Below are 17,467 nucleotides of genomic sequence, written 5' to 3'. Positions count from 1 at the left end.
ACAGAAAGCTAGAACAAGAAATTGAATTTAGAAATAAGCACGTTAGGTAGCCCAACAATCGTTTTAAGACGCTTGTAAAAGTAAAATGAAACTACTGCTAGTATCATGTTCCTGCCTAACCCGAGTGATTCAGAGATATTATTTGTACTAAACCAAAAGATGCCGCTCTTAACGGTACAGTTAATGATAAAGCGATTTAAAAAATGAAACGAACGTAATTTCTAAATCTGCTGTAATAACCAAGAAGCTTAATTTAACTGCTATTCAAAATCGTCAACAATAAATTTTTTACGGCTGTAATAGTTGATAGATTTGTAGAGAATTGCACGTGCCATGGCTATTTATAGTATCATACTGTCAGTATCGGCACAGCGAATGTGCACGCTTCAGTGGTAGTCTCGAACTATCAGCGGTGGACTGTATTTCTGAGAGTACATGGGTCACCCTAAGAAAAGTACTGAAAATCCTGGATGTCTTTTAAAACTTCCTGTTCTTCTTCCGTTTATGCAGAGACATGGGCCTGGACTAACGTTTCAACAAGACAATGCTCGACCCCATATAGCAATTGCTACCCAGAATTTTTTTAAGATATGCCGGTGTCCAAGTTCTGGATTGGCCGTCGCTTAGCCCCGACCTTAATCCTATTGAACACATCTGGGACGAACTGGGTCGACGTGTTCGTCAGCAAGTGAATCCACCAGACGTTGCAGGACCTTCAACATGCTCTAGCTGGCTGAGCAGTGGCGACGTCTTCCTCGGGTAGTGTTTACTAATGTTCTGAGATCCATGAGAAGACGTTGTGTGGCAGTACGAGACGCTAGAGAAGGCCACAACCGTTACTAAACACTTTATTCCGATTGTTTTCCAAGTCTGTGAATTTCATTTTGGGGGGTACTGTGACATCACGAACGTTATCAATGTCAAGGACTTTCAGCGAGACGTATTCTTGCTTTCTGTTGATGTCAAGGTCGTCTGTGCACAACATAACACTAAAATAGTTGCCTTAAACCAAATATTACAAATCTAGTCCCAAAAATCCCGAGTGTCAAGTTTTTAATTTGGCTGAGTATAGATTGGAAGCATACCCTTTACTATAAATCTCGTAACTGATTCAGTAAGCGATTGCCATCGTTTACTGTTTTTGTTATATTTGCAGGTGTCCAAAATTGTTGTCTGATTCTGATTGGTTGCCTGTAATTTGGTTGTTGAGCTTAATAAACTAGCTGAAGTTGGACTTGGGGTTGTAGATTTTGATCTTGACCTAACCAATTTTGGTGATGGAGGGTACAACAGGCCCACTTCTTCTTTAGATTTGGCGTATTCAGCTGGATGTTTGTTTTTCAAATGTAGAAATAAATTTGTTGTATTGCCACCCTTTGCTGCAACTGGCTTCCTGCAGAATCGACAAATGTGATCAACTTGAGATTTATCGGTTTTGTACCCAAAAAATAGTCAAATATCACTCGTCAGATTTTTTTTTTGGCGGAACCAGGTTGTCCTCTGACTCTATGTCTAGGTCTAGACCTGTTCTTAATCTTAATTCAGATGTAGGCTTACCGGTGTTCATCTTACAAAATGTTAAATTGATTTAATATTATAAAAAACGTGTTCACTGGTTACTACTTTAGTTTTACACACCGACTGAAATGAGCGTGTGCTACCGTTGTTATGGTGACGATGCGGCATAAATCGTCTTGAATAGCTCGCTAAAGTAATATAGTGATTCTAAATAAGTCCTTATAATCCCGACAACGCAAAGCGGAAATCCTTCAATGTACACGTATGATTGAAAGCGAAAGTTGAGTTCAGACTCGATATTTCGGTATTAAGTGCGTAATATCGGCGATATCATAAACGGTTTTATCATGGTGATATACCGGTTTCGGATTTTTCCTACATCGTATCGTCCGTTTTGAGATCCAAACCGGTGTTTTCGGTAATATCGAATTATCGCCCAACTCTAACCGGTATACTTAGGCCAAGTTAGGCTACATGCAGGTGGGTGTAAAGATTAATCGGGTTCTCATTTTTTTTGTGTGTGTCTGTATGTCATTTACAGCCTACAATGCTTAATCGATCGTCTTGAAAACTATTTTATACCTATTCCTTATACCCTAAGGCTGACCTCTATTATTTTTGGTGTATGACCGACCCCCTGGGACAGATTCACACCCAATGTTTGTGTGTCTTTTGTTTCGCCTATTGATATTGTGATTTCAATAACAGGATGGTACCTATTTATATTGTTGAAATTGTTCCTTGTCCAACCCTCAGGAGCAGAGCCACACCCAATTTTTGTATGTGTCTACAGGCTGCAATTCTGAATGGATCATCTTGGAACTTTGCAACTATTTATTTTAGTGCTTGCCCCGACCTCCTGGGGCAGTGTCACACACACTTTTTTTTAATATTTTGTCTGTAAATTTCGCAAAACAAACCCAACGCCTAGCCTTCTTTGCCTCTTGTCATAGTACAGCGATTTCATATTTCATTCTCTTCATTTTAAAAAGTACCATATCAATCAAAACTGGAATGTGGACGTATATTGCAGGGTTAGCGATGCTCTTGTTTAAAATGTCACATACGTGTCTTCTGGTATCTCGCGCTGTATCATAAAGTCTGTCATTGAGTCAACTTGCGAGGTTTCGATTCCCCGGTTGTACGTGACAAGGACAAGGTGTAGGGTCGCCTGTCCAACCTCGTGGGTTTTCTCCGGTTTCCTCCCACTGCTAAAGACCTTTACGCGCAAGCGAATTATTGAAATAAAATTAAATCCATATGTTAGTCCCGAAATGACCTAGTTTGTGTCGAATGGACTTAAACCCCATTTCTCTCTCTCTCTCTTCTGGTATCTAATTATATTCAAAGGCAATTATATGCCCCTTCTAATTCGTAGTTGTCATTGTTAGGAATTACATGTTATAGTCAAACATCGGCTATTTCTGGTAAATTTCAAACTATCTGACGACTAAGACACAGAATTACCTACGTCGAAGGGCGCTCTGTAATCACTAGCAGTAGCATATCTAGAAGCTGTGAATGGGGGGGGGGCCAAATCTAGGGCGCCATCCACGGCTCCAGGACAATTCGTCCCCGGACTATTCGTCCCAATTGACTATTTGTCCCAAGACAATTTCTCCCTGAACAACAATACTGGTCGTTCCATTATCAAAAACTGAATTAATCTTTACTTTTTATCCTAAATCTCAGTTTTGATTCTAGTGTTTTACATCGTTTTACATTTAGTATTAAATCTAGGCCTTAACTTAATGGTTCATGAAGTTTTTTCGGGCTAATTGATATGCATGTAGTAATCAGCTACATGATCAGTGACACCTTTTGTGGGTTAGAGAATCTTTATTGTGTATGATAAAACAATAATAAAATCTTGAGTCATGACGTAACGTTATGTAAACATATTTGGTCCAATTTGGAGTTCTGTTTAAAGCGTAATGACATTGTTATGCAGTTAGCTATTGGTTGTTAATCGGTTATTTCTGACTTTGTATAAAAGTCTGTATGACTACTGGTAGTTTACTGCTTGATCTTTTACTATGCGGGGGCTATGCAGAATTCCAGGGGCTTCTGTGTACCTCCTGATCCTCCCGCAAAAAATAAATATTCACATTCCCAACTATGTCATTTTTAAAACTTATGCATTTGGATTTTTGTTATCTTTTTAGGTATGCCCCGATTAAATAATCTTATCATCCTAATCCTTGCAGTAATTTTTCCCATCGTTTCCAGGTATTCCCAAACTAAGGTAAGCTAATAAACAACATTTGAAATAATCTGTCCCATGTACACATCGGCATGCACGTAATTCGATATAAGTTGGAATTCGATATAAGAGTAGGCCGTAGCGCCGCTGCCCCGGCAAAATTTCTCTCATAGCACATTGTATGGCGTTTGCCAGTCTTCATTAGCCCAGGTTAGGAGCAGAACAGTAGGACGTTAAACGCCATTTCATTTTCGAAATAATCCAATTATAACTTATGCTTCGTTATATTCTTGACACCTAATAACTGAGAAGAAAAGTCACCAATTTTATAACAAAAACACTTGTGATTGTTTAATCACTAGTGCTGATATCAAGTATCGATGCATCGCCCACGAGCAATAGAGAATGTACTTCATAAATCTCTATATAGACCGTATAGCCAACACCCCTCACGCTAACGAGTGTCAATTGAAGTGAATTGCCATCGGACGATATTAATGTCACAGCGCTCGAAATTAACCACGGCAAACGGCAAAACCGTGGTAAAAGCCGACGCAACCCCCGTCAGCCACGGCATAATTCATATTTTTTTGCCGTGGTAGATCTTATGAACCTAATAATGACTAAATGTACCGGTTATAGGATAGTACCAGGAGGATGTCGTCATATATTTGTTTATCATTTTGACGAACATCTGACAAATATATTGTAATTATCGAATACCGGTACACTTTTAACTCATGTGCTGTAGGCATATCCATGCTTTACCGTTACAGTGGTGTTATTTTCAACGATTATAAACTAAAATAGACATAGAGTGCATGGACTGTTGCCTAGTTACCATTCTCGTCATTTGTATTTTTAACTGTATATCGTTTGTCACATACGAAGGACCTGGACCGATTCACACCCTTTGTTTATAATTACTACCCCGTATGTAACGGAGCGTAAAAATTCATAATATTTATTTTATTGCTATCCTTTCAAACCAAAATTACATAAAATAGATCTGTTTTAGCGTTGTAACAACAATATGCCAAACAAACAATAAATTTTAAATTCATTTCTCGAACTTTTCGCGCGTATGGACACACATAACTTACTTCCTCCACTCTTTTTGACACTCGTCTGGCATCGATGCCGTCTCACTCTTAATTCTCATCAGTTTTTATTCCATAAATAATGGGGATTAGAAAAAAAATCGTCGATAACTGGAAACTAGATAGCATTGGTTGTGAGTTAGAATCCAACAACAGTAATTTTTGAATAACAAAATGGCGGCAAAAAATTCCTGATGCATCGATGCGAGTATCGATGTTTGCGTCCGATGCATTGATGCGTAAAATTTTACTTGATATCAGCACTATTATTCACCATGCATATTTATTAATGAATGAATTAGAAATGAAATGAGGTTTAACGTCCTGCTGTTCTACTCCGACTGGGCTAATGAAGGCGGGCATACACCATACAGTGTGCTATGAGGGAAATTTTACCTGGACAGCGGCACTCCGGCCTACTCTTATATTGAATTCCAACTGTAAAGGGATCTTTTACATGCTTGTCAACATGTACACAGGACCTCGGTTGTTTGTCCCATCCGAATGACTAGACAGCTGTCCTTGTCAGGACCTCTGGAATTAATTAGAACCCATATACATTACCTATCATTGCAATCGACAAATGAAGACGTTTTAATTTATGTCGACACAAAGCAGGTCATTTCGGGACTAACATATGGTTTAATTTTATTTCAATAATTCGCTTCAGCGTAGGGGTCTTTAGCAGTGCGTGGAAACCGGAGTACCTGGAGAAAACCCACAAGGTTGGACAGACGACCCTACTCCTTGCCACAGACAACCGGGGATTCAAAACCACGCCAATTGACTCAATGACAGGCCTTTTTATGATACAGCGCACACATGCTAACCATTTGGCCACCCAACCCCCTGGGGTAAAAGCAAGATCTGTGATATTGCATTTTACATTTAAAGCGGAAATTGCAAATTTTCAAGTTATATTTTTAAAATGTATTAAAATAAAAGCCTTAAAATAGATGGTATCCATAAACAGTCCTACCTTGTTAAAGAATAACCCTATTAATCCTATAATTCGCTATTGCCAGCTGAGAAATTGGCAAAAATATCATTTTTAACTTCAAATTCCAACGTTGGAAAATGGCTGCCCCATGTTGTCAATAGCAAAACAGGGGAGGTAATTGTGTTATTTCCTGTGTCATAGATTTTTAAGGATGGGAAATAATGCCCATGATCGTATAATAGTGATTTGATAACCTATTGAGCAAAAGACATAGAAATAATTATGTTTTGACTTTCTTAGAAAATTTGAAATTCTCGCTTTAAGCTAGTATTTGTTATAATAATATTAAAATATCTTGGTGTTTTTAGGATAGAACTTTCCAAGCACAAGATGGGAAATATTGTCGTCTATGTCCTCCAGGCTCCCATTTGAAAGAATCCTGTGTCACTTCGTATGGAGACTCCATGTGTGAAAGTTGTCCTGATGGCCATTTTATCACGTATTACAACAATTCCTCGAAATGTCCGGCCTGTACCCATTGTCCAATAGGTTACACTGAGAAGGAACCATGCACACCTGAAAAAAATAGGGTGTGTGTGTGTCCACCAGGCATGTATTTGACGTTTAGATCAGGTACAGAGGGATACTGTGTAGCACATTCCGTGTGTAAAGAAGGAGAAACGCTGTTAAGAAATGGTAAGTAGTTTATTATTATTATTATTACAACATATTTATAGTGCGCCCATTCATATAGCATATTCAGGAGCATTTTACAAAGTGACAATGTAATCATAAATAAACAACAAGATTATGGACATGTTAACGATTGTATACAGTCAGTTGAAAGCCTGATTAAATAAATGTGTTTTAAGTTGTTTTTTAAAAGAATATAGAGATGTACAACATCTTAAACTAAATGGTAGATTATTCCATAAAACAGGTGCTTGATAACTAAAAGAGCGCTGAACATAAGAGACTAGTTTATGTAGATATATTCTTTTAAAGGAACCATCCCGATTTTAACAGTCTCAGAAATAAAAGTCCGAGTACGTATGAAATTGAAGCGCCAAAATATAAAGGAATGGTGTATTTACCTTGTCTCAAAATGTCAGCTCGAAATATTGAGTCGTTTGTACGTGAACGTCAAAACCGCTTATCTGGACACGTAACCCTTTTGAGATTTCGGGTTGCTGTTCCTATAAAGGTCTATAGAGTGAATGACCTACGTGCTGTAGTCGATAACGAAATGTAAATTTCACCTACACATTATTTTTAGGAGCTCTGCTCTTTGGTAGAGGATTTTAAGGGCTTTGAACACAATATTAAAGGGCCAGTCCGGATAATATATTGGAGAATAAAACTGCTTAATTTTGTCTTAAAATCCTCTACCTTAAGCAGTTGACACATTAGCCGAATCGTTCGGCTGAATCAATCGGCGCCGAATTTTATTCGGCCGAATGGGTGGACACACTAGCCGAATGCTTCGCCCGATTCAACCTGTCGGTTGCATCACCTTTCACGTCACATGATTAAACATGGCGGCGTCTATGTCTTCAATCTATCACGTGACTTCTCGGTATGAGTGGTGATTGGCTAATGAATTCTATATTCGACCGAATGCTTCGGCGAAGCGGACACACCAAGCGAATATATCAAACCTGTTTGATTCGGGCGAATCATTCGGATGAATAGAAATTCGGCCAAATGACAGTGGACACACTAGGCGAATTTCGACGCCGATTGATTCGGCCGAATCATTCGGCTAGTGTGTCCACCACTTTAAGGCCGAGCAATTAACTCAATATGTGATATATTTTCAAACAACTTAAACCTGCCAGTCTTTATCTGGAGATGGAGACTGGTGTCCCAAGCTGTATTATGCGGTGTCTGGATAAAACCAGGCTTTAATTTTATAAAAATAATGTGTAGGTGAAATTTACCTTTCGTTATCAATTACAGCACATGGGTCATTCATTGTGTAGACCTCTTAAGGAACGGGAATCGTTTATCAGGTGACCCAACAAAAAAATTGACCCGAAATCTTAAAAGGGTTATGTGTCCGGATAAGCAGTTTTGACGTTCACACCCAAACGACTTAATATTTTGAGCTGAAACTTTTAGACAATGTAAATACACCATTCCTCTATATTTTCACGCTTAAACATCATACATACTCAGACTTTTATTTTTGAGACTCTGTTCAAATCGGGATAGTCCCTTTAAGCAGTTTAATTCTCCAAAATATAATCGAGATTGGCCATTTAAAGGGAATTTATAGTATAATCGACACTTTACCTTGCGTATTACAAGATACGTTTAAACATACATTATGGAAGAGCTAAATCTGCCTATTGCAGGACTTTCTTTAGGCCTGAAATGTTATCTAAATTATTAATTAGACATTAATTAACTTATCCAGATCATAATCAACACTTGATGTCATCGCTAGCCTGCGATATTTACTGGATTAGAATCCGATCTGCTGCTGAACGCTCAGTGATGATTAAATCAAAAAATGGATACTCAAGACCATGTTTTTTATCGTACCGGCTTTAGTAATGATGATCGAGGATAGTCCTATTATTCAATCGCTTAAATCTTGGTTCAGAGTGGATCAACTTGACTGAAATTATCAGCAAATTCCCTTTACATTATCTAGTTTTTATACACCCACATTTTCATGTGGACGTATATTGTCGTCGCCCCTGTCCGTCCGTCCGTCCAAATTGTCTGTGAACAGTCTACAGGTCACAATTTTTATCCGATTTCTATGAAACTTGAAATATAGGTTTATCACCCTAAGATCTCGGTTCCTGTCGATATTGGCATATATCGGACTGTAACTTCATGGATTATGGCCCCTGATTGTACGAAAATTGCCTTTTTAGCTTGTGGACCCTATAGAGGTCATAATTTTTATCTGATTTAAAAAAAAGTATTATTATATCACCGTTACACCCTAAGGACGGCTGAGTTCGAATTTCTTGAAAATTGGCCCAAAACTGACAGACAAAATGGCCGCCCCTCGTTCTCAAATAGCATAAAAATGTGGTATATCAAGGTTGTGGACCCTATCGAGGTCACAATTTTTATCCGATTTTGTTGAAACTTGAAATGTAAGTTTATAAATAACCAAAAGATCTCGGTTACTTTCGATATTTGGGCATATCGAATTGCAATTTCCTGAATTATGGGCCTTGATTGTAGGAAAAATCACTTTCGTTTTAGCTTGTTCTATATCTATCTCTCGAAAATGTGGGAGTATCCTGCCTGGCAGCCGCTGGTTAACTATTATAGTTAGAACTGCCAGCTCTTTATCTAATCTCCCTTAATGTATCTTTAAGAGTGCAAGTATAGAGATGGTTCAGAAGGATTTTTAAGGGATTTAACATGGTTTTCCCTAACTGAAATGATTTGTTAGGGGGTATTGGCTGGCTGGACGAGAATGTTTTGAAATACCAGACGGGACTTGTTGTTCTGACATAACCTATAACCAGAATATACATGTAGTCACACACCCCCCATCCCCTCTCCTAAATGAGATGGTTCCCAAATCATTTCAAAGTAAAAAAAAAAAAGGCGCTAAGTACTATTTTACTGTAAATACTAAGAGAGAGAGAATGGGGTTTAAAGTCCACTCGACACAAACTAGGCCATTTCGGGACTAACATATGGGTTAATTTTATTTCAATAAATCACTTGCGTGTAGGGGTCTTTAGCAGTGGGAGGAAACCGGCATGAGGTTGGACAGGCGACCCTACTCCTTGTCACGTACAACTGGGGAATCGAAACCACGCTAGTTGACTCAATGCAAGAAATTATGAAGCAGTTCGCACACGCTAACCATGCGGATGTGGCCATCCAACCCCCTGAATACTATAAGCACGTACAAAAAATACACAAAGAAAATATAGTCTATTGCTCTAGAGATAGCAGAGTTAATGGTGCTGACACAATGCTTTTTGTTCAACGTACTTTTAATTTTGTAAATTCGTAACATTATTTTTATCCTAGCTTCTGGTCCTGTTGGTGTTAAATCAGATAAAAAAATCTTGTAATACACCCACTACTGATTCCACTACCCTTTGTTATAACTAACAAGAAAAATCAATATTTAATATAACGTAAATAGTGTTCGGTTTGTCATTATTTTTGCACCAATCTTTTACCATAACATTTACTGTGTTAACTTTCATTTAGGTACAGCAACTACGGACACAGTGTGTCAGTCAAAAGAAGACCATCCCAAGGGAGGTTCGTATTTATCATAATATCGTTAAAGATACATTACCAAATTAAGTGAATAGAAATGTGTTACATTATTTTTATACGCCCACATTTTCATGTACAGATATTAATAGAATACAATATCAAAAAACCATTGTTTTATCCAATGTTTCCTCAGTAAAAATACTAATTTCTTCGGGGATGACGAACTGAATACAAAATGACTGGAAGTCAGTTATGACATTGTTGGAAGTTATGACATCATAGGAATGATGATGTCATGGACTTAGATACATAACATGAAAGGTTAGTTTATAATAAAGGTAAAATTTAATAAGTAAGGAAAATTATGCACGATTATAAATGATTTTGAAACCCCCTGGATTTAACTCATGTAAACCATTAGGCCAAACTGAATCAAGTCTATGAATCCACAGACTTTCTGTCCATGGTTCAATTTTGTCGTCACCCCTGTCCGTCCGTCCACAATTGTTTGTGAACCCGCTACAGGTCACAATTTTTATCCACTTTCAATGAAACCTGAAATATAAGTTTATCACCCTAAGATCTCAGTTCCCGTCGATATTGGCATGTATCGGACTGTAACTTCATGGATTATGGCCCCTGGTTGTACGAAAAATCACGTTTTTAGCTTGTGAACACTGTAGAGGTCACAATTTTTATCGATTTGGTTTAAACTTGAAATGTATGTTTTTAACCCACAGATCTCGGTGCCGTTCGATATTAGCGCATATCGAACGATAACTTCCTGAATTATGGCCCCTGATTGTACGAAAATCACGTTTTTAGCTTGTGGACCCTATAGAGGTCATAATTATTATCCGATTTAAAAAACCTTATTATTATATCACCATTACACCCCAAAGACGGCTGAGTTCGAATTTCGTGAAAACTGTCTAAATATATCACCGTTACACCCTAAGGATGGTTGAGTTTGAATTTCGTAAAAATCGGATCGAAACTGACGGACAAAATGCCAGCCCCTCGTTCGCAAATAGTGTCAAAATATTGTGTATCAGGTTTGTGGGCCCTTTGGAGGTCACATTTTTCATCTGATTTTGATGAAACTTGAAATGCATGTTTATAACCCAAATATCTTTGTTACTGTCGATTTTCGTACGTATCGAATCGTAACTTCCTGAATTATTGCCCCTGATTGTACGAAAAATCGCGTTTTTAGCTTGTGGTCCCTCTAGAGGTCATAATTATTATCCGATTTAATAATTTTGTCTTGAGTGTGAATTTCATGAAAATCAGTACAAAACTGTTGGACAAAATGGCTGCCCCTCATACGCAAATAGTGTAAACATCTGGTATATCAAAGTTGTGGACCCTATATAGAGGCCACAATTTTGATTAAACTTGAAATTCAGTTTTATAACCCAAAGATCTTGGTTCCTTTCGATATCCGTGCATATAAGATTGTAACTTCCTGAATTTTGGCCCCTGATTGTATGTAAAATCACATTTTTATCTTTTGGTCCCTCTAGAGGTCAAAATTATTATCCGATATAAAAAACGTTCAAATATATCACTGTTACACCGTAATGTTGGTCAAGTTCGAATTTTGTGAGAATTGGACCAAAAATGCCGGACAAAATGGCCGCCTCTCATACACAAAAAGTGTAAACATCTGGTATATCAAGGTTGTGGACCCTCTATAGAGGCCACAATTTTGATCTGGTTTTAATGAAATTTGAAACACATGTCTATAACCCAAAGATCTTGGTTCCTGTCGATATTCGCACATATCGGATCGTAACTTCTTGAATTATGGCCCCTGAGTGTACAAAAAATCGCGTTTTTAGCTTGTGGTCCCCCTAGAGGTCACAATATTATCCGATTTAAAAAAAACGTTCAAATATACCACTGTTACAAAGTAATGTTATTTGAATTTTATGAAAATGGAACAAAACTGACGGAGAAATGGCCGTCTCTCGTACTCTTAAAGTGTAAAAATATTGTATATCAAGGTTGGGGACTCTCTAGAGGTCAAGATATTTATCCAATTTTGATGAAACTTTAAATTTATGTTTATATCACAAAGATCTTGGTTCCTTTTGATAATTGTGCATATCCGAATTTAACTTCCTGATAGCCGTGATTGTTTATCCGATTTTAAAAACCGTTTAAATATATCACCATTCCACCATAATGAAGGTTGAATTTGAATTTTTGGAGAATCGAAATGAAACTGCCCAACAAAATGGTCGATCTTTGTATGCAAATTGTGTAAAAAGTATGTTATACGAATGTTGTGAACCCTCTAGAGGTCACAACTTTTATCCAATTTTTGATGAAACTTTAAATATATCTTTATATCACAAAGATCTCAGTCCCTATTGATATTTGTGCATTTCAGATCATAACTTTCTGAATTATGGTCCCTGATTGTACGAAAAATCGCTTTTGTTTTAATCTTGTTCTCTATCCATCTCTTGCAAAATGTGGGCGTATCTTGCCTGGCAGCCGCTGATTTTCCTAGCTCCTGGTCCTGTTAAATCTGATAGAAAAATCTTGTAATACACCCACTACTGGATCAGCTACCTTTTGTTATAACTAACAAGAAAAATCAATATTTACTAAAACGTAAACAGTGTTCCGTTTGTCATTATTTTTTCACCAACCATAACATTTACTGTGTTAACTTTTATTTAGGTACAACAACTACGGACACTGTGCCTCAGTCAACAGAAGAACCACATCCCACAGGAGGTTCGTATTTATCATACTATCGTTAACAGTACATTGCCGAATTTAGTGAATTGAGATTTGTTACTTTTTATTCCATACACTTTTCCGACGTGGTTTCCCCTTGTCAGTGGTGCAGGATGGAGGGCCTGACGAGGACAGCTGTCTAGTCGTTTGGATGAGATGAAAAACCGAGGTCCTGTGTATACATTGGGGTGCATGTAAAAGATCCCTTGGCAGTTGGAATTCGATATAAGAGTAGGCCACACTGTATGGCGTATGCCCGTCTTCATTAGCCCAGATTAGAAACAGAACAGTAGGACGTTAAACCCCATTTCATTTCATTTCATTTTTGTCTCGTGTGAAAATGATCAGTTCCTTAGACATAACGCATACAGTATATACCATGGGTTCCACGTCGGCCGTATATGCCGGTCAAGACCTATGGCTATGGAAAATGACCGTTCCTAGATCTGACCTAACGGTCATTTTGCACGCCGGAAAGAGGGTCTTTTTAAAAAAAAAAAATTTCAAACATGACTACGATCGACCTTCACTGTGTAACTATACAAGAATGCACGTCGTCTAGAAGCCAACCTCGTGATTGGTGTTATAGAGTTGTATATATAGTCGTCAACAGATTATACTGAGTGTTGTGTTGATAATTAATGATGAGTGTCTGGTAGTAGAGCAATAAATGTTAATTGATAAGTGGGAATCTAATCAACGGCGTGAAGCGGCCCATTGTTAATCATTAACGTATTGTCCACGTGTCATAAGAATTTTCAACAACAAAGCCGTTTACTGCTATTACGGTCAGGCACAATGTAAACAAGGTTATTATGATCTTCGAAAAAGGGCAATTGATATGAAGTATTGCTCTTTGAATCCAACCAACTGTCATATCAAATAAAAACAGCATAGAAATTACGTAAATCCTCAACAACGTACGTGTTGGAAGAAAAATGCATTTAAAATAAAATGTTTATAGCGGTATTACGGCCTTGTGGAAATTGTTGAAATAAAATCTAGAGATTAGTTAACTTGCTTACAGAACAATTAAGAAAAATACGTATTCCAGTTCTATTGTGCAGCAATATTGATAATTCCACATGTAGAAGAAATGTTGTGTATATACGGTTACTCTTATACACGACCATATTCTAGGGGGCGCTATTGTCGCTAGCCGTGAAGTTAGTTATCCGTTAGTCATTTAGTTATACATTATTAGGATTTACGTCACAATTCTGCGGCCCGTAATTCCGTAAGAGATGGTCTAAAACCAAAAAAAATGTGAGATATATGCCATGGATAATTATATATTTATCTTCATTTCAAAGTTATTGTATTACAACTCAAAATTATCCAGGTCAGTGTGTTTTCTATAGAGCACGTGTTAATTACGTGTGAGCTACTGAAATGGTTTTTCTCCGGCCAATTCAACTATTTCGTTATTTAAGTAGCCAAAACGGAATATTTAATTATTAAATAATTATCATGAGCCTTACTAATATTTCATTTTTAAGTCAAATATATTTTTTTTGTGCACCCCATGGTGACAAAGTAGTATATACACGTGAATTCACAATACCCTACGATGAATAAAAAACATGAAATATAAATTTACTTTGAAAAGTTTTCGTGAATGACCAGCAGTGAAAATTTTGAAGTGGAAGCACTGGTATATACAGTACACTTTGCATAAGTTGAATCTAAGCGGACTGACCAATTTTATCTGAGTTAAACGAAGACCCAAGTTAGCCGAAGACCGAAATTCAATCTTCACTCGATTAGAAATAAACTGCAAGAGCCGGATAATAATTGATTCAAATGCACATTTCAAGCTTTTGTTGGTATGTGCGAGTAGATAACTTCCGTTTTGCTGCGAGTAGATACGTTCTGTTCTGTCGCCATCTTTGAAACATGTCCTAAATTTCCCCGGAAAGTTTCTTGTACAGCAGACACCGAGTTTCAAATTTTCTGGGAAAATTATACTATTGCCTCGCATCAAAAAGGCTGATTTGAGTCAAAATGATAGGGGAAAGCATGGAATACCTAACTGGTCTTAGACCATTGGTACGAAACTGACTTAGTCAAATTCTGAACATACTGCGATCCGACTTAGGCGAAGGAAAAAAGCCGGAATTAGATCAAATGGACCGAAAATTTTGATCCCGAGTTGAACAAAGATCCGACATGCGCGCAGAAATTTTATAAAAAAAACATGCAGGATCAACGGGTCCAAATGATTTTATCCAAGTTGAGCAAAGATCCAACTTATACGAATCTGAATTATGCAAGGTTTACTGTACATGTATCTACACAATATCGGGGGGGTTGGATGGCTGAATGGTTAGCGTGTCGCGCTGTATCATAAAGTCTGCCTTGAGTCGACTGGCGTGGTTTCGAATCCCCGGTTGTACGTGACAAGGAGTAGGGTCGCCTGTCCAACCTCGTGGGTTTTCTCCGGGTCATCCGGTTTCCTCCCACTGCTAAAGACCTCTATGCGCAAGCGAATTATGTAAATAAAATTAAAGCATATGTTAGTCCCGAAATGACCTAGTTTATGTCGAGAGTGGACGTTAAACCCCATTTCTCTCTCTCTCTCCCCCCCTCTCTCTCTCTACACAATATTTTTAAACTTTTTTGAAAGAAATCAAAATCTGGCTCTTTTTTTTTTATTTCAGGTGGAACAAGGAGGACCTGTTCTCTTTTTACCTTTACATGTATTTTCTTAACATTATGTTTAACATATAGAGGATAGTGAATAACATATTAGATTACATTTATCAGTAGGCCTATATATAAATAATATGATGGAAAATGATATCACCCAACGATATCACCCTAGATGGAAGTGGTCGTAAAACTCTAGAAACGAACGAACGAACGAGCTCACATCATTGCTCCTTGAAACTTGATCTACTCACAGTCTAACCCCATGTGCCTTTCGTAGTATGGGGATAAACCCAGAATTCTCTGACTGCGTCATCTCTATTTTTTGTATCATGGGGAACGGTACATGCATCTCGAATCTCGACCATCAGACACCCTAGGCGACCAAAGAATTAAAACTAGTATTCATGTTTCTGGTTGTATAAAGTTATCATGTATTTTACACATTGTAGGTATTATTTTTGTTCAAACTTCCAATTTTTAATCCCAATCCAGGGATTACTTTTTCTTAAATTTATATTAAGGCGCATGCGCCAATGTTTGTATATAAACCTAGGATTATTTTTTTGCAACCTATTGTATCAACCTCTAAGGGCGAACAGCCCGAAACATGTTCTAGATTATATTTTTAAAACTACTGCACAGTGTTGTCATGTTTGTTGCCGGGGATCTATATTTTTTGGATTATTTTCACGGATTGGTTTCTGCTCTTCCCCGGATGCATCACTGAGATCCAAAGTTGCCTGCACTGTTCCAGGGAATCTTCCACCCTCCTTTTCTTATCGAGTGTGGGGGTTTTATCGTCCTCTACTTGGATTTTCTATAAGAATAATATATGGCCCAACTGTAAATTAAATCGTACTAGAGCTTGTAAATAATTATTTTGATGTCTTGTTTTTGTACGTCCACATTCATAATGTGGATGTATATTGCCGTCCTTCGATCCCTGCATTGGCCGAGAAAGTTCATCCAGATTTTCCAGCTTGGTTTCCCCTTGTCAGTGATGCAGGACGGAGGGCCTGACAAGGACAGCTGTCTAGTCGTTCAGAAGGGACAAAAAACCGAGCTCCCGTGTACACATTGGCGTGCACGTAAAAGATCCCTTGGCAGTTGGAATTCGATATAAGAGTAGGCCACAATGCCACTGCCCGGGCAAAAATTTCCCTCATAGCACACTGTATGGCGTATGCCCGTCTTCATTAGCCCAGTTTAGGAGCAGAACAGTAGGATTGTTATGAAAACCTTTCATACATATTCCTTATACCCAAAGGATGACCTCTATTATATTTTGGTGCATGCCCGAGCCCCTGAGATAGAGGCATGTCCAAGTTTTGTGTCTGTGTTAGGTATTGGCTAAAAATTAATTATTTTAGAACACGGGAACAGTGCCAGCTAATCTAGTCTAGTTGGGGGCGTGGCATTTTGGGGCGTGTCCATTAGGGGTAACCCACCGCACAAACTGTCTGGTAGTGGTCATTCATGATTCCTGTAGTGGTACTGAACAACCCCAAAGCTGTTTTAGCTGGTACAGATTTCAGCTAATCTAGCCTAGCTGTGGTCTGGAAATTAGAAAACTCTTGTCAGGGATACTCCACCACTACAAATGTCTGGCAATTACATAGCTCAGCTCCGTCAGGGGTACCCCACCACTAGAAATGTCTGTCAGAGTGTTTGGTACACCGCAGTGAAATTTTAGTGTGGTACACTTTTGAGCTAATCTAGCCTAGTTGGGGGGCATGGCATTTTGGGTATGGAATACCACACCCGACACCAGAAACCAGGCAGACTTACATTCTGATGATACCAGATATACATGCATTGATACCATATATGAGAAAATTGGTACACTTTTCAGCTAAGTTGAACCCCTGGGCTCCTGGTCTATATACCTTAAGGATGGTAACTATTGATTTTGGTGCATGATCCGCCCCGCTTAGGTGGTGCCACACCCACTTTTTGTCATTTTTTTTTTTGTAAATAATCTACAGGTTGAAATTATTAACAGATTTGGATCAAATTCGGCATGATCCTTCATAGGATGGCAACTATTTATATTGGTCCATATCCATCTCTCCGGGGCAGAACCACTCC

At 38.1% G+C, this 17,467-nt stretch overlaps 1 long non-coding RNA gene across 1 annotated transcript; it reads left to right on the top strand.

Annotated features, from left to right (window-relative positions):
- Window positions 1–1,743: 1,743 nt before the first annotated feature.
- LOC126808872 (uncharacterized) lies at window positions 1,744–16,014 on the top strand. Its single transcript, XR_007674802.2, has 6 exons — window positions 1,744–1,998; window positions 3,684–3,763; window positions 6,130–6,457; window positions 9,962–10,015; window positions 12,668–12,724; window positions 15,388–16,014. It is a non-coding gene; the product is annotated as an uncharacterized LOC126808872 (long non-coding RNA).
- The last annotated feature ends 1,453 nt before the right edge of the window (window positions 16,015–17,467 follow it).

This window comes from Patella vulgata, chromosome 1 (genome assembly GCF_932274485.2).
Source record: "Patella vulgata chromosome 1, xgPatVulg1.2, whole genome shotgun sequence".
Classification (NCBI taxonomy): Eukaryota; Metazoa; Mollusca; class Gastropoda; family Patellidae; genus Patella; species Patella vulgata.
Note: the sequence above shows the minus strand (reverse complement) of the source record. Positions and strands in the feature narration are given on the sequence as shown.